Below are 22,354 nucleotides of genomic sequence, written 5' to 3'. Positions count from 1 at the left end.
GTTCTAGGAATGAAATCACACATCGATAGGTTGATAATGTCGGGTGCGTCATTCCCGGATAAGTTGGTTGTGAACTGGTTTCTGCAGTCACTTCCCGAATCATATAATGAGTTCAAACGAAAGTATTATATGATTGATCATGACAAAAACCTCATTGAACTAACTTACATGCTCATTGCTGCTGAATCAGAAATGATTTGGCAAAGCGATGGAGCGTATTTGTTAGGAAAGTCAACCAACCATGCTTTCGAGGACGTTCTAGGATAACCGACCTGCATTTGCTGCCAAGGGAAAGGGCGTTGGATAATAGTCTTCCTTAAGAGCCTGAAGAGTCCAGAAGATGGGAGAGTCAAAGAGTATTGTTGTGCTTCAGGTAAAATCCACTATCTAACCCCATTAAGTTCCTATTCATTGATTCTTAATACATAATGTGATAAGATTGCATTTGAATGTTTTGCAGGATCACTGAAAAGAGAGGAAGCTTGATGAAAGAGAAAGATGAGTCTAATCACGAAGAAATGGATCTCGATCGCATAGATTCGAAGATTAGATTTGAGCTTAGAAAGTTATGATAGAGTTGTTAGGAATATTTGATTACATAGTTTTTCAATTGATTTTCTATTGTAAGGACAAATGTTTTCCGCTGCTTTTGTGAATAATATAAAGTTTGTTTGATGTCTTTATTTATTTATTTCCTTGAAATGAAATCCTTATGAAAAATTGATGTTTGTATATTTCTACACGAATGGATGTGTTTCTTAATTATGTTATGTGTGGAAAGGTCAAGAATTTACCAAATAAGGAAAGTTTCTCATCGCCTAAGTTTCAATTGGATAGAGACTTGGAATCATACAACAAGTATTGCATGATGAATGAAAAGTTTCACATTTGTAAATTAGACTAATTCGTTGACAAAGTGTCAAGTGAAGGACTAAAAGATCGAGTATACAAGGTTGTGTGTTGATCAAGTCCACCACAAGAGTAACAAAGATATTCGTCATGATTTACTAAAGGTTTAGTAAATATGATTATACTTACAAGAGTAACTGTAATTCTGAATTGATTGGAAAGAGGTTTAAATCAATAGTAGAACGAATAAAAAGAATCAAGTAGGTGGAAAGATAAAAGTTACTTTATTCTAAGAAGAAGGGAGAGTACCTTTTATTATGTTTTGTGATAGGTCTTAATGATTAATAACCATATCTCAATTGATCCTCTAAGTGAGTCTTAGTGCAATTGTATGTCTGAGAAGAGGAACCGAGAATTGAAGAAATGGTTAAATCAAGAAGTCAATCATACTTCGTTCCAGAAACAAGTCTTAAGAGTTAAGATTGTGACATTGAGTGAAAAGTCTTAAGAAGGTTTATAACATTCATCAAATGTGGAATTGAAAAAAAAATTATTCTCGCACATTTGAAGTTGGAAAGTTGTGATGTCTTGGATAAGACAAAGACCAACTAGGACCAATTTTATGAAATGTTTTGTCTTGATAAAAGCTACACTAACTCTTGAGTATTTGTTTGTCGAGAAATGTTTATTGACAAGAGAATCTTATATGTCAAGAAGTCACCGGGAGTCTTAATGGTCTTGAAAGGTTTCAAGAACAAATTAGGAATAAACCTTATCGATCATCACTAGCACACGAGTTGAGGTTTACAACCTATCGTATTGACACTATCTTGTTTCTGTGCCGTTCCAATTAAGTTAATTATGCATGTAAGTTCTATGAGTTCTCATTTGAACGCATAAAAGGCAAGCACCTTGATCAATGAAAAGTACATTGATAAGAAAGGGTGAGCTGCTAAACTACTTGGAAGACATGGTGGGCAGCCGTGTTACCATAAGGCAAGAGATCAAGATTAACAAAGTTCCGTCCATAAGAGTTTGGATTTGTCGCAAACTTTGGTTTTGACAATTCACATGGATAAGAACACATACACCATTGAAATCTAAGTGTCATAAGATTTTCTCCTTCGTGAAAAATGACTGTGAGAAAATACTTTCACTAAGAGAGATTTTATGAAGATAGCGATTGTAAAATTGTATTCTCAAATTTGATTATGGTTACGGTATCCCTTTCCATGATTCGAATTGTGATATTTGGCAAATAGTCTTAATTGTTTAAACACATATTAGCTATCTAAGGCAAAGGTGTATAAGTTTGAGAAGCTTTGATAAAGGATTATCAAAGCATTAGGTATTAGAAACATGAACTTAAGAAATTCAATAAGTATTGTTTTCTGGAAGTTAAGCTGGTTTCTGAATACATGTCAAAGCTAGTGGGAACATAAGTGTTATGTTTATAATAATCATCATGATAGTGGGTGCATAAATGTTATGATTATTAAGGCAAGTATTTCAAGTTAGCAATATTAATTATAGAAAACAAGAGTCATACTTTCCAAAGTTGTAAGGGTTGAATAATTGTTTTGCTATAATTAAGGGAAAAAATATTGTACTTCGTTTCAAAATCTAAAGCATAGATTAAGAAATTTTAATAAATTTGGTCAAAGGATACATAGTGTGTTCTTAAATTTTGATTATGATTACGGTATTCCTCTTCATATTTCGAATTGTGAGAACATAGTACATAAAACATTATGGCAAAAGATTGATAAAGTATCAGATCTATAATGTTTGACCATTCTAAAATTTTTCCAAATTTCTAGCGCGTTTAGAGGGAAAAAGGACGAGAATCGGTTTTGACTAAGATAATTAAACAACTATCAAAGGACAATCCAGAGTTCGTCGAGGATTGGTCGCTTGTGAGTAGTTGGAAGTATAGTATTAGATTGACCATATCGACATTATTATGAATAGAAAAGATTCTATTATGAATGAGTTGTCATATGGAAAATATGGAAACGTTTCCATATTGGGAGTTAGACATTGAGAATCTATGTCTAAATTAGAAACTTTTATGCAAAAGAATGTTCAAAGGAATGTACTTTGAGTAAGATACATCACGTCTATGGAATTGCATTGTAACAATCATAGAGAACTTTGTAATTTCATTGGCAATAGTCATTGTGACCTTAGTGCAGTGACATTACAAAAGGATCATTGCATGAAATGTTAGAATCTAACATATTCTATAAGTGGCAAGAATTTGATATTCTTACACTTGTGATATGGATTAGGAGTTGTGAAATGAGTATGATTGGAAATGTGTTCATTTGATCTATTTCACAAAGTAAGAACCATAGGTAAACAATGTGTGCATGCTGAGAGCATGGGACAAATGTTGTAATTCAAGTAAGAAGCTGATTACCCGAAACGACAAATAATGAGTAATCGATATGGTGATAAATAAAAGGTGTTTTATTTATACTCAAAGGTTTGAGGCCATATGGGATTAGTATTATCCTTGTGTTTCACCTTGCATGTTTTGACTTCCTGAATAATTTAATTGGTTTAGAACAGTAAAATTATTCGAACATGCCACAGTCGTTCATATGTTGGAAGTAGATATGAAAGAAGACTGTCGTGAATTTGTGTGTGGATTGTCTAAAGAGCATTAGACATAAGCAAATGGTTGCTGTAACGTTGATGAGTGCTTATGAATATGATTTGAGCATTGGATTAAACCTACGCTCACTTGGATCACTTAATGGATTTTATCACGAGTGATTGGTGAGACGATAACATCTTATATTCTTGAAACTGAGATGTGTGAGTTGTACCTTGCGAGTCGGTTGCACATTGATAATATGTAAACGCACCAGTAACTTGGTGTTATAAAACATATTATTGTGTGTGATTTGGTGAGTGAGTGCAAGAGAGCGTTGAGTCAAAGTTTATCCATTCCTTGTATCCAAAGTAGGATAAAAGAGATATCTATGGGCCCCTCGATGATTTAGTGATGGCACCTAAGCACTTGTCCAAGCCGGGACTAAATTGATGTGTTCAATTGTAGTCTGTTGTCAGTTGTCATAAATCTGAATTCGAGAAACAACACATAGACAGAGAGAATGATTTAGATCCATGTCTCAGTCTATACGATGATATCTAGAATGGAGGAATATGTGATTCCTTATCTAAAGGACACGTGTATCTGATAAGATTAAAGTTGACAACGACTTTAGAAAGCTGCGATTGCAGATCAGGATCTGAAGTCATACACGGAATAGTTATTAGACTTATCCAAGTGGGAGACTGTTGGATTAGTGTCTAAGTCCATAACTATTTTGGTATGTACTTGACCCGATGGTGCATGGTCCTTTTGGGTTGCCTTCACCAAAGCAACTTGATAGGATGAATTATGGAGAGAAAGGATTAAATATGATTTATTAATATATTATGAGAATAATATATTAAAGGAGAAATCATATTGTTTAATTAATATTAGTCAAGAATTAATAGGAATTAAGTTTGTGGCTAAAAAAGATTAATTAAACTTAAGGGACTAGAATTGTAATTATAAGATAATTGCAATTGGGCTATAGATTACCTTATAATATAAGGTTGGACGAATTCTATGGGGAAACCCATTAGAAATCGTCCTAGGGCCTTTAAGGATGGAGTCCATGGGTTGCTTAAGGCCTAAGCATCCAAATTAGGGTTTCCTAGTTGAAAAACCTAATAGCCTACATGTATATATAGTACCCTTAAGCCCCAAAAACGGGATGAACTTGCTCTCTAGGGTTTCCACACGTTTTGGGAAGCCTCATTCTCTTCTCCTCTTCATCCTTTTGCTCTTGGTGTTTGTGAACCATTAGAGGAGTGACATTTGTGACTCTAAGCTTTCTAAAGTCAATACAAGAAGGATTTGAGATTGTTATTGCTACATAACAATCAAGGTATGATCTAAACCCTAATTTATATGTTATATTGATTATCATATACTAGATCTAGGGTTTATAGTCTTGGATGAATTGCATGTACAATAGAGAAACCTGGATCCAAGCATTAGGGTTTGTATGAGCACATAGGATGTTCTTTTGACCCAAAACCCATCAGATTGTTAGAGAAAAGATGTGCTCAACTCAAGAACACTTGGGGAATTACCTGAAGGTTCGAGAATCTAACACCAATGTGATGAAATTTATGTAAGCAATCTATGATTGGAGTAGAAGGAAATGTAATAATCAGAAGGAAGATGATGATACTTACCACATGAAGAAGAAAAGCCTTGGAAAGTGCTTGAAATTTTCGGACTTGAGAGAGGAGAGTTGAGAGAAAAAGGGGTTTGATCTTGTGGGTAAATGAGAGAAAATGAGTAAAGTGAGGAGTGATGAGTGATGTTCCAGCTCTAAAAAGGTGGGAAAAGGTTGGAAATGATGAACAAGTACATTGAATAGTTGAGAGCTGAAGGTGAATAATGACATAAAGTGGGTATGGGAGGGTTGATTGTGTCTTACACTAAGGCAAAGTCAACACTCTACCCCAAAATCTAATTTAATAGATTTTATTCTTAGGCAAGGATTTTCCCCAAAATATAATTAAAATATGAATATTTAGGGTTTATTATGTTAAAATACGAGTTTGGGTGAAAATCCCACGTTAAAATCACGAAAAAGGGCTTAAAACGTGTAAATGGTCAAAAACCGGAAAAAAATGCGAAAATCCGAGATCAGGGCCAGAGATTCGGTTCCTGATGTTTAGAACCGAGAGTAGAAGAGGAGGCCGAGAGTGCGAGAAGAAGGGAACAGAGGGCGAGGCTTGGTCCTTTATGATTGGAATCGAAAGTAGAAGGGAGCCGAAAGCGAGGCTCGGTTGGAGGAGGGGAACCGAGAGAGGGGCTCGGCTGAAGACTTTCACAGGCGAGAAGGGAGCCGAAGGCGAGGCTCGGTTCAGGTGGTTTCGGATCGCGGGAGGTCTCGGCTCTAGGGTTTCGGTCTTCGGCTGCTAAGAGGTTTCGGCTGCTAAGGGGTTTCGGTCTTCGGCTGCTAAGAGGTTTCGGCTGCTAAGGGGTTTCGGCCCCTGAAAAGTTTATGGAACTTTTGAGAGAGATTTAGGAGAGATTATGCATACTTGGAGAGATTCCACATACAGAGAGAGATTTGGGAGAGATTTTCCATACTTGGAGAGATTCCTCATACAGAGAGAGATTTTGGAGCGATTTCACATTCTTGGAGAGATTTAGGAGAGATTTCACTTTCTTGGAGAGATTTCCCATACTTGGAGAGATTTCACACATAGAGAGATAGAGTGAAAACGATTGAGAGAGGCTTTGTCTGCGACATTTTTGAGTGTCCGACTTCGCAATGCAATGTCTGTAAACCCCGTTATGCCATGTTTTAGCGTCTTACACACTCCCGATGAGTGTGCATTAGTGTTTTATCGCTTAGGTTCATTGTTTACCGTATTTAAGGCTTAGGAAATTCAATCACACAGATTTTCCAAATGGTGCTTTCTCATCATAATAGTGAGTTGTACAGAAAATTCCTAACGTAAGCCCTAGTACACAAGGGTTAATTGAGTCGACCGGTTTGACTTGTTGACTTTGTTTGACTTTGACTTGACCGGAAATTTACAGTTGTCACATTATCTATGTGACATCCCCAAAATCACGGCCGGTTTAATTTATGCTTTTAAAATAATTTCAGAGTAATCGTTTGATTAAAAGAGTTGCAGAATTTGTTCCCAAAACAAAATATGATAAAAGTAAGATTTACCAAAGCATTTCTTAAAGATATATATTTTCATTATATAACAAAACTCAGGATGTCATCTTCCGATAAACAAACCAAAAGCATAAACATTACAAAATAGACCTTACAACAGTTAAATATAACAACAGGTCTATAATCCAAAAATAATATTGACAAGTCATCCAACTTATGCTCTAGTGCCACTACCTGTAATACAAAGAAAACTGAGTGGGTCGGGCTTGGGAGCCTGGTGAGCATATAAGGTTTTCAACCCATAATAAATAATTAAATTTAATTTTTACCAACCAACAATAACCCAATTACCTATTCCCGTTATTCTCACATTACGTCCCTAAGAAAACTAACACAAGAGACCTAGTCTAAGAATATTTCATCGGGGTGACAACACATGCATCGAGGGTTTCCCAGCAATATATGTAAAATAAGGCAACCATGAGGGGGATGGAGTACAGCGAATGAACACCTACAGGTAGCGAGCCTGCTTGCGTTCCACACGACCATCTAGAAAAGTCCATGGTCGTCATCTAAACTCCGCTAGATGACTAAATCAAAAACATCGAGGCCTCTCATCTTTTTATCACACGACCACTTTCTACCCATGTTCTACCAAACATTTTAGTAGATAAAATATACATTTTTATACATAGTTTAAAACCTGTATAGTATGTTCATTCAAAACACATTCCAGATAAAAGATGAGACACATAAACATAACAAGTATTTCATAGAGAATAAATCGTATCTATGAGATTAGAAGATAACATCGATACACTCACATAACACATATACTTAGTATGTTAAATCGATACTTGTTTAAAATCGTGCATTTGAAAGAGATTATGTACCCCCTTCAAATTAACACCAATATATAAACATATAACACATATTTCATAGTAAATACTTTGTATTTATGTATTAGAAGAAAGTAACTATACACTCACTAGATCAGAAGATGATCGGAAAACACTAGGCTTGTAGAAGTAGTATGCTTCGATGAAACCGGGAGATGTTCACAAAAACCGGGCTTCTCACGGGCAGAGATTCAGCTTGGAAACTCTATTTCTCGGGATCTTCGAGCTTCAGGACTTACTTCGGGGCTCGGGAATGATATCGGGGCTTCGGGATATTACTTGCACGAAAAAGGAGGTAAAATGGGAAAGAGAGAAGAGAAAATGAGCAAAAAGGCCAGCTGCCCTCGCACCCTTTATATAGGGGCTGGAACCTCGCACTACGCTGGGTGTAGTTCTCAGTTACGCTGGGCGTAACTTGGATAAGTCCGGTGACTCCCCCCTTTTTGGCTAATATCCGAATTTATATTTAAATTTAATATTCTAATTATTTAATAAACTTCAAAAATTCATATCATCCTCATACGAACTCCATTTTTGACGTTCTTTATGTCCACGCGTAGGTGAGACTACGCGCTACAACTTTCGTTTAGACTCTGTCGGCTAATTTTGATTATATTTTTATTATTTATTTTTAGTACTCTAGGACAGGAAAAATCCGTTATAATTTCATAACTTCTTCATCTAAAGTCCGTTTTCGTCTGTCTTTTTATCGTTGCACTACTAATGACTAGACCTTCGATTCTCATTTAGATTGCTTCAGCTAGAAATCACACGATCTCATATTTGAGTTTCGGGCTGCATACTGGTAAGCTGAAACTTCGGAAAATCATAACTTCCTCATACGAAGTCAAATTTGGGCGTTCTTTTTATGCACGCTCTCGGTTTAACGAATTCTATGAATTTCGTTTAGATCACTAAGGCTAATTATCACTCTAACGTAAACTCACTTTTTATGTCACTTAGCGTCGTGTCGGTTCTATCGCGAAACTTCGACAAGTCATAACTTCTTCGTTATAACTCGGATTTTGGCATTTTTTATATCTTCGGAATCCTTGTTTCAACCACTACATATTCAAGAATAGATATCGGGTATATCTTACTCTTTACTTTTGACTCTTCATTTATTCCTAATTCATTAAGTTATAATAATTAAGAAAACAAACACGTAAATCACATAATTCACATAATACTCAAATATTTCATCATTAATACTTCAAAAAGAGTTACATGGTAAACCAAGACTATTACATCAACGATAATGCCTAGCCTGGAAACGCGGGCGTTACAATCTACATTCTCCATGTATTGCATTTAGTGTTAGATTAAAGGCTATTATTTGGTTCTCCTTTGAAGGTATATTTGGTATATGCTTCTAAGGCTTAAGAATATCTTATATACATGTGAATACTAGCATATTCAGTGGTTGACTCTTGCTTGGTGAGTATTTCTAGAGAGCTTCTATTTTGAAGCATGTTGTCATCTTCATCAACTTCCTAATTGCTAAAAGGAACGGAAGTCTTCAAAGGTAGTAAACTTCTTCTTTCCTATGGTTATGTTTTAATCTTACTAAGCTTTGAAATATGATCTTTGGTGGCTAAAATGGTTTTAGTTTATTCAAATCTAAAATGTTTCCATTACTATTCATGTCATTTTTTTACACTTTATTTAGACTATTTTTTTTAATAAAACCCAATAATTGGTATCAGAGCCATGTTTTGCATGCTTGGTCTGATTATGTGATAATATGATATTATCTTTGTTTTTAGAAAAACATGGATGATTTTCTTTTTGTATGAAATTCCATTCATATTTTCTATGATAACTTTATAATTGTTATTTTTTAGTGACAAAAGTTTGCACGTATTTACTCAAAAGGCCCAAATTCCTAAATGACATCCCAAGGAGCAATATGGCCCAACTTCCTAATTGGGCCAAAAAATCATCATGGACCTAACTCCAAGAAAGCCTATAGCCTAAACATGACCAAAAGTTAGAAGTCAAATGGCCTAACAAGGCCCAAACAACTTTTGTCACCAAAAATTGTTTTAGAGAAAACCAAGCGTTGGTTTATATAATTTTGAGTATATATATGTATGATGTGTATAAACTAGCCATGGACCTCTTGCGTTTGTGTTTAAGTATGATTTGTTAAAATGGTTGTAATATGTATTTTTTTTCATATGAAATGTAATAATTAAATTGATAGTTTTTATTTTTATTTTATTTTTGTAAGTAATAGATTAGTTTTAAAAGTATGTTACTTTTATAAAAATGTAACAAGAATGAAGATGGTGGTCATTTTGAAGATCAAAAGTTTATAAGCTTGATTTTCTTAAAGTTTCATAAACCTTATAAATTTATTTTTATAAACTTGTTACAAGGTGTTGAAGCAAATGAGAGCACATGAAAACATTACAAGATGTATTTGGTCCCTTATGTCCCTTTAGACATTTTTGTGATGGCTTATAAAAATATCACTAAATGGTTGCTTTGTACATATATGTTTTGCATGCTCGTGTTGTTTAAATTTATATTAATATTGTGTTATTATTCTTAAATTACATTTCACATGTATAAAACATTTTAAACATAAATAGCATCACAAGAAGTTTGGTTTTATTGAAGTTTACATTTTACCATAAGATGGTAAAAATAGTTTTAAAATAAAAAACACGTTATCATTTATTACTAGCTAACAATAGCAAATGACCATTTTTGGGATAAAAATTATATAAGTTTGAAATTGAGATTTTATAAATTTAAAAAATGCGAAACCTTATTTTATAAAAGGAAGTTTTTTAAAAGGTTTATAGATGCTCTTTAGCGCTTAAAGAGTAAAACTTAATACTAGTTATTAAATTTAAAATTTGATCGTGTCGATAATATAAAATTTAAATTTTATAAAAACATTGTTAAAGTTGTGATTTTAAATAAAATTATACCATGTTTATTTGATGCGGCAATATTCATGATATAATATGTTTTTTAAACTATAATTATAAACACATCAAAGACACCTTACATCAACTCAAATTTATGCAATCTACTTTGAAAGCAGTAATACATCTCTTTATATGTTAGTGGGATAAATATCACCTGTGTTGCCTTCCCTCCCTCAGGTCCAGGGTTCAAGTCCCACTGTGGATATAGGTGGAATAATTTAAGAGTAATTTAGTATATATCAGTATTTGCCATTCAAAAAAGTGTCTCCTAACTGCTAGTGTTATATTTTGATGGACTAGATGTATTCTCAATTTCTATAACTAAATTATAAGCGGATGATGTGTTTTAGATTCACTAAAAGTTTTAGATTTATAATCATATCTAATTTTACTAGCTGAAAACACAATTAGATAGTGTAAAAAAATAACTTTAAGTGGCGGTTTTATCTAATTTTGAAAGTTCAGAAAAACTTAAATTAAGCAATCAATTATTAATACTTTAAACTAAAACAAGTAGCTAGAAAACACTTTTAAATCAAGGATAAAAGATACTTCTGTTTAGCTTCGATTCTCTTTTTTTTTTCCAATGGTTGATTTCAAAGATAATACATTAACTATATTGGTTACTAATTTATGAGTTACTACTTATCAGGATCCAATTTCATAGCATTTACCAAATCATGCGCTACTATGCATTGATAGGCACAAATTGGAAACTAAATTGATTTGAAGAACACTTTGACTATGAATGATAAATGTAATGATTAGTTATCTATGATTAAGACAAGCAAATTAAGCACATATGATGAATCAATAATGCTTTCTAACACAATCAAATATACTAACTTTGCTACATACTCTATTATTTATGCAATCACTAGATCTAGCAATTTAATGTTCATAAATGTCACACCCCCAAACCGAAATGGAAGAAACGTTCGGGGATGGATGACTTCATGTATAGTATCACAACAATGCACATTAGTAATCAAAGTACAACATCCATTACATTGATAAAATATAACTTTACAATCGTGTTCAAATCATTGTATATCTGATACCAAAAAGTATAGTTAAAAGACATAATTGTATGAAACTCTATCTTCCTCAAAACTTGTGGGTACCTGTTTATCAATTTCCTAAAAATACAATTAGTTTTGAAAAGAGTGTCAACAATTAAGTTGGTGAGTTCATAAGCATGTTTTTAATTGAAATTTGTTATTTGTTCCTTTTGAAAAATGTAAGTATGTTTTCCCTAGAATAGCATTCTGTATTTGTACTTGTATGAAAACGTGTAAAATTGTAAATATCTAGATTCACCAATTATAATTTTATTTATATAAAACTATGTGAAGTTGTTTACTTATTCTTACACTAAACGCATTATTCAATACCAAATTGTGAGTTATCATAACCATGCTTGATGACCTAAGTTTCGCCTGAAACACAACGTTCTTTAAGCGTCGAGATATGATACGCCAATTGTCACAACAAGTTTGCTGACCCAGCTGTTGCGAGCAGCTCTGGTGCGGGATTGTCAGTCTCATATAGATCTATACACAAGTGTCACGCTCTCCCTCCAGGAGACTCTGGTTATAATTTTCAGGACTTTTGTTTTATACTTCAATAAGTACTTGAAGCGTGTCTCACAAATGTTATATTGATAGCTACGTGTAGAGTAATGAAAAATATCTTCGTAATAGATAAATTGTAAATATCTCATAAATTATATTTAATATAATTTATATGGTTAATTTTGTAAGTTACTCTGAATATGTAAAGAAATATGTAGTTCCATAAACTGTATTGATAAGTATGCATGACTCATAAACTATACCTATTATAGTTTATATGCTTGTTTTTGTATGAAATCCTGAACTAGTAAAATAGTATGTTTATTTTAGTCAAATTAACAATCATAAACCATTTGAATGATTGTGTAATTTATACAAGATTTCTTGTATTTAACCTGTATTTTCGCCCTAAAATATTTATAATGATAGTAAAAATAAAGAGGTATAAACTCACTTGATAGTAGTGGTGATTTGAGTAGTACTTCGTTGCTAGAAAAGACTTTATTGCTAAAAACCGGGATTTACGAGGGTCGAGTTTGAAACTAAAAGACTCTTTTCTTGTGGACTTCTGGTGCTTCGGGATGTTCTTCGGGTGTTAGATATGTTACCGGGACTTCAGAGGGGGGCGGGGGGTTGTAAGGAGGTTTAAGGGGGTGAAAAGTGTGAAAGTTTATGAAAAATAGTGTAAAAGTGGTGAAGGAACTAGGAGATCTCACACCTTTATATAGGGCCGAAGTCTCGGACCGAAGGGGGGAGGAAGGGGGCACATGTTGGCCTTGGATGCGAAGGGGGAGGCATGCGTCGAACGACAGGTGGGACACGTGGCTCGGTTCGGACGCCTCTACGGACGCAACACGCGTCGTATTCTGGTTGGGCTGCACTTTGGCCGAGTCACTATTTCGGACATGGGCCAGGCTTGCAAGAAACGTGCAATGTGGCCGAACCCTAGCCTCGCATATGCGAAGGTTCTCGGTAGGTTCTCGGTTTTTGTGCCCCGAACTTCAAAAATTCATAAATTTCGCATACGAGCTCTATTTTTAATGTTCTTTATATCCACGCGTAGGTGAGATTATACTCTACAACGTTCTTTTGGAATCCGTCAACTAATTTTAAATTAATTTTTAATATTATTATTTTTAACAGATCTAGATAGAAAAATCCGTTAAAAATTAATAACTTCTTTATCCGATGTCCGTTTTCATCTGACTTTTTACCGTTGTACTACTATTGAGAAGAACTTTGATTCTCGTTTAGGTTGTGTTGGCTAAAATCATCCGATCTTTATTTCGAATTTTGGGTTGTGTACTGCTATGCCGAATCTTATAAAAATCGTAGCTTCTTCATACGAAGTCGGATTTGGACGTTCTTTTTGTGGACAATTTCAGTTTAACGTATATTACAGCTTTCATTTAAAGAGTTAAGGCTAAAAAGTATTTTATTGAAAACTCACTTTTTACGTTAAACAATGTTTTGCTAGTTTTGTCGCGGATCTTCGATAGGTCATAACTTCTTCGTTATAATTTGGATTTGGGCATTCTTTATATTTTTTGAATCCTTGATACGGTCTCTACCACTTTATTCATCCCAGGTAGGTTTATATAACATTTTAATTTTGACGATCATTTTTATTATATCTTTTAAAAATAATTAAATACACAAAATTTACCAATAATTTCTCTTTATTACTTTAAAAATGAATTACAAGTTGATCTATACTATAACGGGTCGTTACAATAAACAACTAGATATCAAGTTTATGCAATAAGAGTGATCAACTAATTACACTAAACATGTAAGAAAACAAATAAAGATTAGATCTTTAACATGTTAGGATATGATTTATCAAACACAAGTAAAAACCAACTTCATAAATCTAATAACCAATGAAATCAACTCATAACATTAGGGTTCATTTACACTAAATGAAAGTTAGGGTTCATCTTCAGTCAAATTCTGAATTACTTGGGGTTTATCATAAGTATTTGGTCACTTTTTGTTGTAAGTTTTAGCAGCTCTCTGAAGCACACCTCCAAATTCGACCTAAAATTCGTATATATAGCTTCCATATAATAGACTCCACGTCAAGGGAAAAAGGCTATCCACGGAGTGGGAGACACTTAAACATGTGTGCTCCAAGTTTTCATGCAAATAATCGGGAATGTTCTATGCTTTCACTTCATGGATCGAATAATGCCACACCGTGGGATCTTCTTTTTCACATATTCTTCTCTTCTTTTCCTATTGATGAACTCTTCCAAAGTCCAAGTTTCTAGCTTTGTCCAGTTTAGTCCTTTTCCTTTGAGAATGTCCTTCTTTGACTAGAAAATAGATTTTACACTTTATAAGCACTAGATATCTTAATAATTAACCAAAATGAAGCTAAATATACTTAAATATTGCACTACATATATGAATAAATATAGCAATATCAAAATACCTCACACATACCTTTTTATTGTCCCCAAGAAAAACTTACTATTTTCCAATGTATCACATCAACACTTTGCTGATAATACCATACAAAACAATCTAACTTGAAATCACCAATTACATTTCACCTCAATGTACAAATTTGTGTCTAAAGAAAACCTAAGTACTTTTCAAGTCTTAAATACTTACAGTCCTCATTAACACTACCCACTTAATTTGAACAACATTCTTTTTTGTATTCCTACGACTTATGCCATTTTGTTTACCCCATTTTGTTTCAAAAGTTATTGTCAAATTCCAATTGACAAGACATTAAAAAGAAAATATTGTATATCGTAACTGTCCTAAAACTATAACTAAATTTATTACAAAATCTTTATATTTTTGTGGAACGTTTTTTCTTTTTTCATTTTTTATTTTTTACAACTTTTTCCATTTGTTTCTTTCGCAATACTTCAATTTCAACTTTCACATATAAACAAGTAAACAATACTATTTTTTTCTATTAATACTATAGTTCGTGGCTTTCTAAGAATTTCGTTGTGGCACTTAGAATTTCTAAGGCCACTAATGGAACTCATGACTTTTGATTAAACCCATGTAGGGATTTTCTTCCCATCCATCCAAACTTTTATAACTAGGTGGATAAATATAAATATCCTCGTGGGGAATACTCACCGAGTCTCAAAGGCCACATATTGGTTCCACTCCTAAACTGATAACTATTAAATATATAACTAGACTTATAGTGCATAAATTAAACAAATAATACTTATAACTTGACTCACTTTATTTTAACAGAAAGGACATAGGAGATAAATTTTACCAGTAGGCTTTTTATTGGGTATAGATATTCACAAAACAAAACATATTATGTCCCTCAAACTACACAAGTTCACATTTTTATATCATGATTTCACTAGGACTAGGAAGCCACTAATATATTATAACAAATTGGTTTAACTAAATCTTAGAGTTCTCATCAAATCATCTCATACAACACTATCAACCAGCTCTAATGCAATAATATAAAAAAATACAATATTTTTTAATTTAGACCATCTTTTCGACTCTATGAATATATATTTTTTTTAAATCTAACATTTAATCATGCTTTTTTATCCTTATTTCAATCCCCTACCCCACACTTACAATGTGTTCCTTGTATACAATAACAATTAAATCACATAAAATAAGAGAGGGTAAAAGGAAAAACTCATCTTATAAATGTAGTTGTAAGATTGGATCGATTGATTGTAATGGGTAAACTTTGACATCTCGAATGTTGCTGGAAACTGGACTTTTGCTTCTGAACGTGTCAGAAAACTAGAATTAAGAACACTGACTTCTGACTTGTGGTGCAAAATATAAATATTCTATTTGAATAGTAACCATGAGGTGACAAAGTGTGGACCACGTTGTGGCATCAAGTCTGAGGTCTTCTACATTGCGATCATTATTGGCTCCACGATATGAAAAATGAAACTCCACGTCGTGGAATATGAAAAATGACATTGAGTCGTGAATAAATAATCATCCACAGCGGGGCAATGGCTCCACCTCATGGGCAATGTAACTTCAAAGGTCGAATATCACCTAAAGCTGGTTCAAAATTGCTTGATACTCCATTTCAAAATCATCAAAAAGCTCAGTACATGCTATATGAATCCTCAAAATATGAAAAAATCTCTCATGAACTTGACACGCACACCACACTTATCAAAAGTTGTGGCTCTCGATCATAATCTTAAACTTCTCTCTTCATAGCTTTTCTCTCTAATGTTCAACTCATTTTCTGCTTTCAAAATTATGAGAAATCAAAAATCAAACAAACCCTAGAGTAACACGAAGGAAACAAACATCATTCAAGTATAAAAATAAAAACACACTAAATAAATAAATAAATAAAAGGATAAAAATTCCTTCAAACCGTGGGTTGCCTCCTGGAAATGCTTATTTTATAAAGAGTCATGAGTCGGACTCCTTCCTACTCTACGTTGATGAGGTTGAGAACTCTTTATTCAATTTCAGCTTTGTTTTTTTCTTGTATGTGGCCACTTGTCTCTTGTATGGTTTCTTTGAGTTCCCTTTCTTGTTTTTGTTAACCCCTTCCTTATGTTGATGTTTGTTTGCTTGAATTGCTCCAACTTTATCTTTCTTAGGAAGTTATGGGCTCCTTACTCTTAGTCTCCTCTTCTTCATCACTAGACTTATGATCTTCACTTTTTCTTTATCATTACTTTGGGATTGGTAAATACATTTCAAAGATCATTGGAATTGATGCTCGGGGATTTGCACATTTTAGTTCTTCTTGATCCTTTGGATCTTCCTAAACTAATAAATCTTCTTCCATTAATTTCGAACTCTTCTATCTCATTATCACCCTCTTCCTTTTCCACTTCGTCTATGAAGACTTCCTCATCACCATTTTTTCTTGAAGAATTGGAGTTTAGGTCTACTCCAAAGGTAATTTCTTCATCCTTACTCGTAATGTAAGCTTGGAATTGCGGATATTTACATGTGCTCGAGTGGTGCCTAGGCAAGGTCTTCCTAGAATGATAGGCACTTCTTCATCCTCCTTCATGCCCAACACTACAAAATCAATAGGAAACACAAAATTTCCAACTTTCACCCATAAGTCTTCTATTATTGTGTGAGGGTATGTAACGGATTTAATTGCCATGTGGATGGCCATTCTCATGGACTTCAACTCTGGTAGATTGATCTTTTGGTAAAATGAATGCAATAATAAGTTAATGCTAGCTCCTGAATCGACTAATGCATTTGTCTTTGTCGAGTTTCCAAATTCACAAGGGATTGTCAAGCTTCCTAGATCCATCATCTTAGTTGGAATTTCTTACATTATATCAGCTGAACATTTCTCATTAAGAGTCACCTTTGATAAATTCTCCAACTCCTTGGGGTTTCTAAAAAGATCCTTATAAATTTTCGCATACTTAGGCATCTTAGCAATTACTTAAATTAATTAAATGTTGATGGAGATCCCCTTTACTTGTTCCATGAACATCTTATGCTCTTACTCCAGTAGGTCTTGCTTGGCTCAAGATGGGTATGGAAATGGCAGCTTGTATGGCTTAACAAAAAAGGTTTCTAAATTTATGTTCAATGTCCATGACGTGGCACCTTGGTCTCCATGTTGTGGTTGTTAGACATAAATGGTTTTTTGTTTCTCCTATTCTCTATCGACCTTTCAATGGGAATGATTTTCAGTTGTTCCAAGGAGCACCAGAGGCTTAGCTTCATTTTCTTCTTCAGTGGATATAGCTAGCATGTGTGCCTTTGGGTTTGTTTGAGTATTGCTTGGAAATGTTCCCTATAATCACTCGTGTAAAAGCCTTGCTAATTGTCAGAGATTGGCCTTCTTTTCGGGTTGTACTTGTTCTTTTTGGTAAAAACCCTTTCCTTGTTACCTATATTTCTCTTCTATTGTACTATTCATAAGGTTTTTACTCCTTCTTTGGGTTCCTCCAATCATTGTCAAATCTATCTCCACTCAAGTAACATACTTGTGAATTTTTGTTTAAATTCTCGTCTAGGTCACAATCTTTCTTCAAGAGAGTTCTGCTATAATTTTCACATCCTACTCGAATTGCATGATATGATTTCCCATCTTTGTAATTGTCTGATCCATTGTGTCAAGTTTAGTAATTATAGACGCCAAACTTTCTTGTGATCCATTTCCCCTTAACATTCCTCTCGTAACATCTTCTCGTGGATTGTGGTATTCTCTTGAATGTTTTGCAAATTCTTCAATCAATGCTTTGTTAGTAGTCAGATCCTTCTTCGTCATAGGTCCTTGGGAATTAAGAAGTTGTCGAGTGCAAGCATTAATTCAGTTATATAATATCGATATCTTTTGTTGCACATTTAAGTCATGTTGAGGGTAATTCCTTAGAATCCCTTTGTGACGCTCCCAAGCTTCATATAGAGACTCCTCATCAAGTTGTTGAAAAATTTGAATGTCCTTATTCAATTTAGAAATATTTGAGGGTGGGCTAAATTATTGTATGAACTCCATTATCAAGTTATCCCATGTTGTAATTGCTTGCGGTCGTAGTGATTTTAACCAAGTTTAGTCGCCACCTTTAGTGTAATTGGAAGAATTCATAACATCACCGCAAATTTCTTCATATTCGGGATATTAACATAATTAGATATCTATATTACTTCATCAATGTGCTTGTATGCATCCTGATGGTCCTTCCCGAAGAATTGAATATCATTGATCATATTAAGGATGTGTCTCTTAACCTCAAAGTTTGTCGTGACTTGAATTTTGGGATGCATGAGACCTGATCCATTTTCATCTCGCATCAGCCTATTATACTCCTCTATTTTCATAGTCATGATGTCTTCCATTTCATTTTTGGGTTCATTTCTTTCTTCCTCTTCGGTTTCGCTCTCGGTTTCTGTTTCATACCCACTCTCCTTCTTATCTGTTTTCTTGAAAGGTGATACAACATATGAAGTAAATCCCATGCTAGCTTTTGGATAATTTACTTCTTCGTCGGTGTTGGGTTTTTTCAAAATCAAACTCTTTAACTTTCTTATCCTTCCTATGCTTGTGAAATTTAGATTATGGGTCGTTGAAAGGTGGCACAATCTTTGAGGAGTATCCTCTGGTCATGAACTACTGCAAAAAAACAAGAAATGACATGTAAAACGAACAAAAACATAATAAAAATAAAACTAAAAATATCCAGTAACCATGCCATGACACGGAGATCACCATGTCATGGAAATTGATTAAATAGAAAAACAGAATATAACTAAAAGTATCTTTTTGTTTTAACCCATAAATAGGATTGATTAACTAATAACAACTAAAATCTTCTAAAATAAGCTGATTATTAACAATGGCACCAAAAACTTGATTTGTTTTAGATTTACTATTAGTTTTAAATTTATAATCATATATAATTTTACCAGCTAAAAACACAATTAGGCAATGTACCTAGTCGCTTAGTAGTATAGTAAAGTAAGCAAGGAGTTAAGCACATGAAATAAAAATTTTAAACAGAAAATAACCATTATTAATTAAGATAATAGATTAACTATTTTAGTCACCAATTTATGAGTTACTAGTTATGATGATCCGATTTCAAAGTAGTTACGAATCCATGAGCTATTATGCATTGATTAAGCACAAGTTGGACACTAAATTGATTTTAAGAGTATTGGACTATGAATCATAAATCTAGTGATTACTTATCTAAGATCAAGACAATCAAATTAATCATATATTATGAATCAATAATGCTCTCTGACAGAATCAAAGATACTAACTTTACTACCTAACTCTAGGATTTATTGAATCACTAGATCTAGTAATTTAATGTTCATAAACAACTAGATATAAAGTTTATACAATAAGAGTTATCAACTAATTACAGTAAACTTGTAAGAAAAGAAGTAAAGATTAGAACTTAAACATGCTAAGATTTATCAAACACAACTAAAAACCAACTTAATAAATCTAATAACTAATGAAATCAACTCATCACATTAGGGTTCATCTACATTAAACAAAAGTTAGGGTATTTAGCCTATAATCATAGTTGAAAAAAGACAGAAATATCAAGTAAACTAGGTTAAACATAGTAAAAAACAAGAAAAATGAATGATTTATTTGAGTTACCCACATAGATCTCTCAAAACCTTGATCCTAAATCAAATTTTGAACTTCTTATGGTTCCTCAGTAGTATTTGGTCACTTTTTGTCATAGTTATTAGCAGTTCTCTGAAGCACACCTCAAAATTCGATGTAAAAGTCGTGTATATAGATTCCATATATAAGGATCCACTTCTTGGGGAAAAGGCTCACAATGACGTAGGAGACACTTTAAATGCATATGCTCCAAGTCTTCATGCAGATAATGAAGAAGGTTTTATGCTTCGACTTCATGGACGAAAGAGTGCAATGCTATGAGATCTTCTTTTGCACACATTCTTCTCTTCTTTTACTATTGATGAACTCTTCTAACCTCCAAGTTTCCAACATTGTCCAATTTAGTCATTTTCCTTTCAGAATGTCCTACTTTGGCTAAAAAATAGATTTTACAATTTATAAGCAAAAAATATCTTAATAACGAACAAAAATGAAGCTAAAGGTACTTAAATATTGCACTAAATATGTGAATAAATATAGCAATATCAGCCGATTAGACAAGTTTTTCAAACTGGATGATTTCATCAGAAATATGTTGTGATAAAGTCACCTAATCAATAGAGATCTTAGGCATATGTTGGATCAAACATGTCTATTAAATTTTTTTATTCGTGATCCCATAAAACTAGGAATTATATACTAGTATGTAATTGATAATCGATATCTACCTGTTTGGATTTAGATGCATGGGATAAATGATACCTAACCATATATTTGTTTTGCAACTTAGATCCTAGACTTTGATAATTAATGCTTTTCAAAACTAAAAGGGTATGAATTATTGAAGATTTAATATTGAAAATATTAAAAGAATTTTGTTAAAGTTTAGTAGATAAAAAATATCCAATCTTTTTACCATGCATCATCTTTCATTTGTTGAAATAATAACATTCGTAAAATATCCTATTCCTGAACCACCTGCTTTGAGCAGAAAACTTGAACATGATGCCTGGTGACAACACTATGATGTTGAATATGTTTCTAACATCATAACTAGGAATAGTTATTCCTTAATCGAGGAAGTATTTTCACATCCAAAAAATTTACGCCAAATTTAAACTTTTTCAATCATAAATAAAACCAAATAGTATTTTTTTAGAAACTATTTTCAAACCATTATTCATCAGAGTGTCCCAATAACTAGATCAAAAGGATGAGGAGCGATACGGTCACGCCTTCGCCTTGCCATGATCTCCTTAAGTACCAAAAACAATAAACTGAAAAACTATAAGCCCGAGGGCTTAGCGAGCTACCCCCAAAATACCAATACCACGCTGATAATACCATATCAGTACTAGACAATCAATAACATGCATATTGGCCCATCGGCTTGACTGGACCTCCTTGTAGGGCCTTCTGTCTATCTGATCCTATCCTTAGCCTTCAGCATGACTAGACCACCACATGGGCCTATAGTCTCCCCGGACCGCTCATAGGGTATGTTGGCCTTCAGCACAAAGCATGACCGCCTCAACCCAACCAACAAGCAAATAACCATGTGCACATAAGAATCATATATTGGCATATACAAACATTAAACATATCTATCCCACTGATCATCAATCATAGAAATCTCTCGTAACTAGAGTACCGACCTAGCAGATCACTAACATACCAATATCTAAGGATCATAAGAGCATAATATGTTGTCTATCCTGATTTAGATCTAACAGATCATAACCACATGTAGCACATCATAACAATAACAACTTGAGGGTCGGCCTTGGTGCAATAGACCCTATTGATATAGTGAGGATAACTAACCTTGTAGATGTCGACTCGGTAGATGAACTCCAGCTCTCGGATCACTTTCAAAAACACCACCACCTATTACTATAATATAATTATAGACATAAGTTCCCAACCTTTCAAGGTACCCCAAAAACCAGCTAATCAAACCCCGGTCAAAATCAAAGTCATCAGTCAATGTCAACAGTCCATGTTGACCGTAACTCGCCGAGTACCCTCGACTACTCACCGATTTCCTTGAAGTACTTGCCCACTCGCCGAGTCACGGAGTGACTCGTTGAGTTCCTTTGGTTTATGACTGAACTCTAAGACCACTCGTCGAGTTTCCTTCTTGCAACTTGATGGTTACACATACATAAATAAATTGGGGAAACCTCAACCGACTTGCCGAGTTGTTCATACAACTCATCGAGTTCTATGGCAATCTTCATCGGACTCGCCGAGTTGTTCATCCAACTCGTTGGGCCCAGACCTATCTTCATATGACTCGCCGAGTCGACCTTGC

The 22,354-nt window shown here is 33.8% G+C and overlaps 1 non-coding gene across 1 annotated transcript; it reads left to right on the top strand.

Annotated features, from left to right (window-relative positions):
• The first annotated feature begins 18,301 nt into the window (after positions 1 to 18,301).
• On the top strand, positions 18,302 to 18,408 carry LOC144999114 (small nucleolar RNA R71). Its single transcript, XR_013660636.1, has one exon. It is a non-coding gene; the product is annotated as a small nucleolar RNA R71 (small nucleolar RNA).
• Positions 18,409 to 22,354: the final 3,946 nt, after the last annotated feature.

The sequence above is a fragment of the Lactuca saligna genome, chromosome 5 (genome assembly GCF_052625555.1).
Source record: "Lactuca saligna cultivar CGN05327 chromosome 5, ASM5262555v1, whole genome shotgun sequence".
NCBI lineage: Eukaryota > Viridiplantae > Streptophyta > Magnoliopsida > Asterales > Asteraceae > Lactuca > Lactuca saligna.
Note: the sequence above shows the minus strand (reverse complement) of the source record. Positions and strands in the feature narration are given on the sequence as shown.